Genomic DNA, 7,750 nt, shown 5'->3' with positions numbered 1-7,750 from the left:
AGAATATCATACGCCAACCGTTCATCCTTCCTCATCCACAGAAGGGTCCACCGCATCACATTACCAACCCCCACCATATTTTTCACCCTCACCATATTATCAGCCTCCACCATATCATCAACCTTTCCCCCACCATTAAAGTGGAGGAACCTCTTCATCCTATCACCCCTAGTCTTCATATCCCACCTCTCATATTACATCATCTTCATACCATCCCACTTCATATCCCTCATCACCCTCATACCAATCCCATTCTCAAGGTTCGGTGTATAACCCAAAAGAAGGATGGACAGACGAGTATGATTGGCAGGATATGCTTGCACTACCAGATTCCCCAAAGATGACTTCATCAACAAGGTCAGTAAATGCATTAGGGGAAGACGAAGAGAGTGATCCCACTTCTCTAATTCAGCCTCCTGTAACTTCAGAAGATAATCCAGAAGTAATTGAAGAGATTACATCTAATCTTCTTAGAACAGTAACCACATTGGCTATAGGGGAGCAGATCAAGGAATACACTTCCTTAATCCACATAGGAAGTGACACTGAGGATGATAAGTCAGGACTAGTCCAATTTTGAGCTAGTAATGATAGGACCAACCCTATGGAAATCTTCCAGTTCGTACGCTCTGAATACTACGAGTGTTTGGATACCGGAGAATTTGATGGTCCTGAGGAATCTGGTGAAGAATCAAGAGGGAGTGAAATCAGTAAAGAAGAGGATGATGACGATGACGATGAGGATGAAAATGAAGATGAAAAGGATGGAGATGACTGTGATTCTCGAGAGGATGATGGGTATCCAGACTAGGATGACTACTAAGGGCCTTGGTACAATGATTATGATGATGAGTCAGAATATTACTCACCAGAACATCTGACATGTTTCTCAGTCTATGCTATTGGTGGTGATGATCTAATAGCTGACCCAATAGGTGGCATTTACCCTTCCCTCTGCATGGGAGGAAATGATTCTACATCAGATTCAGAAAGTGATGAAGGTTCTAGAGAGCCGATGCAAGTTTATTTGGATGAACCAGATTCCCTAGTTGAGCCAGAACAAAAGCTGTGTGAAGTATACTCCACTGTATTAAAGATGCAGGAAAGGATAGAAGAAATTGACAAAATGTTGGGGGGAAGTAACCATCAGTGATCTTTACTACCGGGAGCAATTAGATGATCTGGAGGAAATAGGAACAGATGACACAATCACAGAGGTTGTAGACACTACATTCCAATAACTTTCCAATGAAGTCAAGAAGCTACGAGCCAGGGCTGTGGATATTTGTGGAGGTCCTCGACTTCCCACCCCAAGCAGGGAAGGAGAATCCGAAGAAGAAAATGACTCTATGGTGGGGCTAATCACCCTAACCAATAGTGATGATGAAGATAGTTATCCCACAGAGATTATTATGAAAAAACCAATCAACGTGATGGAAACTAGAAGTGGGAAAGACTACAAGGGCAAGGCTCTAGCAGTAGAACAACCAAGGGCTAATGAGGCCGAAACTAGCAACGTGAAGAAAGAGCCAGAGAACCCAGTCTTGGCTCAACTGAAGAAGTCCCAAGAAAATATCCCCATTTGGGGATTTTTTATGGCATCCCCTTCACACCGTGAAGCAGTCTTAAGATCTCTCGCTAATATGCAAGTGCCGATTGAGATAAATCCCACACACCTTACACATATAGTAGGGGCAACATATACGGTGCAGTTCCTGATGTTCTCGAATTCTGAACTTCCTAAGGAAACCTAACACAATTGGGCTCTCCACATTACAGTTGAATGCCTTGATAAAGTGGTTCCCTAGATTCTTTTTGACAACGGATCAAATTTGAATGTGCTACTATTGAGATCAACAAAGAGTATCAGCATCAACTTGGAAGAAATGAGGCCAACCACCCAAAGCATATGGGCATACGATAATACCAAGAGGAAGATCCTTGGCATCATTACCCTTACTGTAAAGATTGGCCTGGTGAAGTTTGATGTTGATTTCCAAGTCATTAATATATCGGTAGCTTTTAACATACTCTTGGGGAGGCCTTGGTTGTATCCTGCGAAGGCGGTGTCCTCTAGTCTCCATAAAAAAATGAAATTCATTCATGAGGAGAAGGTGGTCTTAGTGGCCGGAGATCCTGAAGTGGTTAACCCTTTGGTCAACATTGAAATGGAGAAGAATAAGTCTAGGAGGTGCAATTGAGTGGTTTTGAATTAGACAACACTTGCGCAGCCATTGCCAAAGAAGTTCCAAAGGAGAAAATCCCAGCTAACTATGAAGCCATCTGGAGTCTACCAGTGAATTAGATGATGAAGAATATGCAGTACTTTCCTGGCATTGGGCTAGAAAAATATCAGCAAAGAGTTCCAAAGCAGCCTAGTTTGGCAGTGAAAAAAGGGAAGAATGGTCTCGGGTACACTCCTCCAGTTGTCAAAGGGCAAAAAGTGTTGAGGATGACTAGGAAGATCTCTATCACTTACTACCCTACTCTCAATGGGTACTTCGTGAAAGGAGAGGATTTATCCTTTTGTGGAAATGTGGAGCCATGGTTTGATGAAATCGCAGTAAAAATGCAACCAGGACTTGAAGTGTTCTTCCAAGACGAGTTCGATTGGGTGACTCATGAAGTAGAACAACAGAAAATGTTAGCCAATGAAGGTGACCAAGACAGCTGCATTACTAGGATAGTGGAAGTTGCAATTATTGAAGATGGGTTCACCTCTGGTAACCCCACAACACTAATCTAATCTAAAGAATTGCCAAGTCCTCGAGTCCTCCGAAAAAGGGAGTGGGAAAAGAAGATAAGACTCATCTGGAGTCTACCACTTTCCCTTGATGTGCAAGGCTTCATTTGCTCCCTCCTACAAGAGCCAAGGGCCCGAGAGTTGCATGAGCTCAAGCCCCATCCTTTTGGAGGAAGAAGCATGTATGAAAAATAGAGGAGAGCACAGAGGATGATGGTTTATATGTACTGTGCCCGAACCAATTGCAATGGGAGGGCTCGTGCAGATGGTCAAAGATGTGACCGAGGCAATGGGATGGAATCCCTCAATAGGCTCAAAAGATAGAATTCATAGAAAAGGGATTGAGCAGACTCCACCGATCTTTACCCCTCAAAAAGTTCAGCTTCCGAGCATTGTTTAAAGTATCGATCCGTATCGTACCGTATCGATCGATACGTATCCGTATCGATCGATACGTATCCGTATCAACTTTTATCGATACGATACTGACCGATACGATACATACAATTTTTAAAATCCTTTTGTATCGATACGTATCTTACGATACACACCAATACGCACTGATACGTACCGATACTATGGAAAATTCAAAATTGAAGTGAAATGTACGTTTCGGTATGTATCGGTATGTATCGATCAATACACACCGATACGTACCAATACGATCATAAAATGGCCAAAATGGGTAATTTTTAAGAAAAACACAATTTTTTGAGGTGTTTTTGTTCCAAAGTTGCTGCCAACCATTTTTCTCTCTAACTAAAGTGGAAATCAAGGTTGGGAACAAGGATTTTATATTTATGGGACAACTACAAACCTTGGATTCTTAGTGCGATACTCTCAATTTACTATTTATGCATAATACATGTTATATATAACTTTTTTTAACTATTTTTTTATGCAAAAGTATATAAAAAAGTGTTTTCTATCCATTTATATGTGTATCTTTAGCGTATCTCCGATACGATACGATACCCTCTGATATATATCTTAATTTTGACCGATCGATACGGCGACCGATACTGATACTTTAATCCTTGCTTCCGAGAGCACGAGATTGATCACATGGAGAAGTGGGCACCTTTCCAGAGGAACTATTGCGCCATTGAAGAAATAGAAACAACTTTCTCAGAAGGAGAATAAGGTCCTTTGCCACATCTCCTCATCCATCAAGCCACTGAACCACTTCTGAACTGGACAAGCATTGGGGAAAACTTCAAGTTTGCTCATGCTTTTGAGTCAACCAGCCTAATTACCCCTGGTGAAAGCATCAAGCCAGTTATCGAGTCTATAGTCAAGTCTGTTGTTTATGATTCTGTGTCAACCTCCCCTCTTGAGAAGAGTCCAGAGTCCTTGTATGTTGAGTCTGTTACTCCTTCTTTCATGAATGGAATTTCTGATTCCAAGTATGACTTGCCTCCTTTTTTTGATGATGTTCTTAATAAATATCAAGAATTAATAAAACAATGCAAACCAAAGAAAGCCCAACCCATCCATGAGGATACTCATGTTATTAATCTAGGAACCGACCAATGCCTTCGAGAGGTAAAAATTGGCACAACCCTTGATGATGAAGAAGTAGAGTGGATGATTAATCTTCTAAAGAAATTTATCAAGGTCTTTGCTTGGTCTTATGAGGATATGCTTGGTATCGACCCCAACATCGTGCAGCATCGATTGCTAACTTATGCTAGGGGTAAAGCCTGTAAAACAGAAGCTCTAAAGACTCCAGCTAGAATGGAGTGAAAATATCAGAGAAGAAGTTGTGAAGCAAGGGAATGCAGGGTTCCTACAGTTGGTGAAGTATCCCCATTGGTTGGCCAATATTATACCAGTACCAAAGAAAGATGGGAAGGTATAAATGTGCGTGGATTTCCTATATCTTAACAAAGTGAGCCCTAAAGATGATTTTCCATTACCTCACATTGATGTATTGGTGGATAATACGATAGGGCATACTTTGTTATCATTCATGGATGGATTCTCAGGATACAACCAAATAAGCATGCACTCAGAGGACCGCGAGAAAATAGCCTTCACCACTCCGTGGGGAACCTATTGTTACAAGGTGATGCCTTTTGGACTGAAGAATGCCAGGGCAACTTATCAAAGAGTAGCCACGGCCATATTGCATGACATAATGAACAAAGATGTGAAAGTCAATGTGGACGACATGATAGTAAAGTCAAAAGATTGGTAAGGGCATATTCCCGCACTAAGGCGATTCTTCAAAAGAATCAAGAAGTATTAGCTGAAGTTGAACCCTCAAAAGTGTGTGTTTGGGGCAATGGCGAGAAAGTTGTTAGGCTTCTTAGTGAGTGAAAGAGGCATTGAATTTAACCCTATCAAAATCAAGACAATCAGGAAATGCCCACGCCTTGGACTAAGAAGCAAATACGAGGATTTTTAGGTCACATCCAATGTATTAGTAGATTCATAGCACAACTGACTACAATCTATGAACCAATTTTCAAGATGCTGAAAAAGGATCAGCCACAGAATGGAATGACCAATGGCAACAAGCCTTTGACAAGATCAAGGAGTACCTTATGAACCCACCAGTATTGACACCGCCAGTGGAAGGAGAACCACTTCTGTTGTATCTGTCTGTGGGAGAATATTCCATGGGCTCTTTGCTATCACAGAAGGAAACAGAAAAAGGGGCAGAGCATACCATATATTACCTCAGCAAGAAGTTTCTGGAATATGAGACCTGGTACACATCTTTGAAAAGAACCTATGCTGCATTGATTTGGGCAATGAAAAGGTTATGACACTACATGGTTTCCTATCCGGTGCATATGATCTCAAAGATGGATGCCATCAAATATCTCTTTGAGAAACCATCCTTAATAGGAAGGATGGCCCGTTAGTTACTTTTGCTATCAAAGTTTCACGTCACCTATGTTACTCAGAAATCTATCAAGGGCTAGGTCATAGCTGATCATTTGGATGCTCACCCCACAGAAGATAGAAGATCCGTGGATGATGCCTTTCCCGATGAAGGAATTGTAGAGGTAGAGGAAGAAGATATAATTAATGAATGGTAGTTATTCTTTGACGGAGCAGCCAATCAGAAGGGATATGGCACGGGAATATTGCTAGTCACTCCTGATGACCTTTATTTGCCTTCATCATTTAGCCTCGACTTTCCCTGAACCAATAATATTACCGAATATGAAGCTTGTGCTTTGGGGCTCAAAACTGCTTTAACCAATGGGGTGAAAAGGATTAAGGTTTACGGAGATTCATCCATTATCATTGCCAGACATAGGGAAAGTGGAAAACTAGAGATGAGAAGCTAAAGCCATATCAAGAACATCTGGAAGAGGTGATTAAACACTTTGAAAGATTTCATTCGAATACTTCCAGAGGGATAGCAACAGGTTTGTTAATGCCCTTGCAACCTTGGCTTCATGGTAGAGTGCAACCCTATGGCTAGAGTCCAACCATTCTTGGTAGAACAAAGAAGTAGGCCCCATTTATCAGAATTCTGTGTACTCTCTCACTGTGGATGGATGGTCTTGGTTCGCTCACATAGTGGGTTTCATTAGGGAAATGAAGTACCCAATTGAAGCAACTGACAGAGAGAAGAAGTTTCTGAGAAGATATGCCACCCAGTTTATTCTCCAAGAGGATTTGTTATACAAGAGATCCTATAACGGAATACAGTTATTATGTGTAGATGAGGAACAAGCTACAACTATCATGAAAGAAATTCATCAAGATCTTTGTGGACCCTACATGAATGCCAAGATGTTATCTAAGAAGATCCTCAGGCTAGGATATTACTAGAACACAATAAAAGCAGATTGCATAGACTTTGTCAGAAAATGCCACAAGTGTTAGATATTTGCTAAAATTATCTCGCCAACAGAGTTGCATTCACTCAATTCACCTTGGCCATTCTCCACTTGGGGCATTGATATCATTGGAAAGGTCAACCCTAAAGCATCCAATGGCCACGAGTTCATCTTGGTGGCCATTGATTATTTCACCAAGTGGGTAGAAGCTCAGTCTTATACGATCCTCATGACTGCTAAGGTAGCCAAATTCATCCAAGAAATTATTATTGCGTGATATGGAATATCTCAAGATCAGGGATCCCACTTATGGGGCAAGACTGATAAAATCTGCACAAAGTTTGGTATCAAAAGGCATTGCTCTACCACTTCTAGGCCACAGACCAATGGGGCAGTAGAAGCAAGCAAGGATTAAAGTATCGGTATAGGTCGCTGTATCGGTCGGTCAAAATTAAGATACATATCGGAGGGTATCATATCGTATCAGAGATACGCTAAGATACACTAAAGATACGCACATAAATGGATAGGGAACACATTTTTATACACTTTTGCATAAAAAAACAGTTAAAAAAAGCTATATATAACATGTAGAATACATAAATACTTAAGTAGAGGGTATCGTATTGATAGACAAATATATTGAGTTGAAAATGTTCAAAATGATGAGGTTTGAGTTTCTTACAGTTTTTTATTTCCTACTCAAAGGGTAACCAGCCTTAAGTTTGTACAAGTGAGTATGTAGCCTAGTACAATACAGATTGAAACCACATCCCTTGCCTATGTAGACTAGTACTCTCCATTATTACCAAAAAATGTAACTAGGCAAGGGATGTAACTAGGGTTGTTGGATCCGGCTCCTCTCCTTAGCGCCCATTGCCTAGGTCTTGCCCATAGCTATCTAAACGAGCACCATGTGGCAAGGCAATGATCCAATGATTCTTAACGCCTTGTTCTTGGAAGCCTTTGTTAGCACCTCGATTTTTGTGCCTTTCTCAAACCGCTGGATCATCTCACCATGCGGTGCTCACCCAGTTAACTATGGGCTATCTGGGCAATGGGTGCTAAGAAGAGCCAAATCCAGGTTTGCTTCCTTAAATATCCAACATAGGCAAGGGATGTAACTAGGGTTGATTTATTTTTTGGTAATAACGGAGCGTTAGTTTTGATGTACACAATCCTTAAATATCGTATGTTGGAATTT

Source organism: Macadamia integrifolia, chromosome 2, assembly GCF_013358625.1.
Source record: "Macadamia integrifolia cultivar HAES 741 chromosome 2, SCU_Mint_v3, whole genome shotgun sequence".
Lineage (NCBI taxonomy): Eukaryota > Viridiplantae > Streptophyta > Magnoliopsida > Proteales > Proteaceae > Macadamia > Macadamia integrifolia.
The sequence above is the reverse complement of the archived record's forward strand: the minus strand, read 5'-3'. Positions refer to the sequence as shown.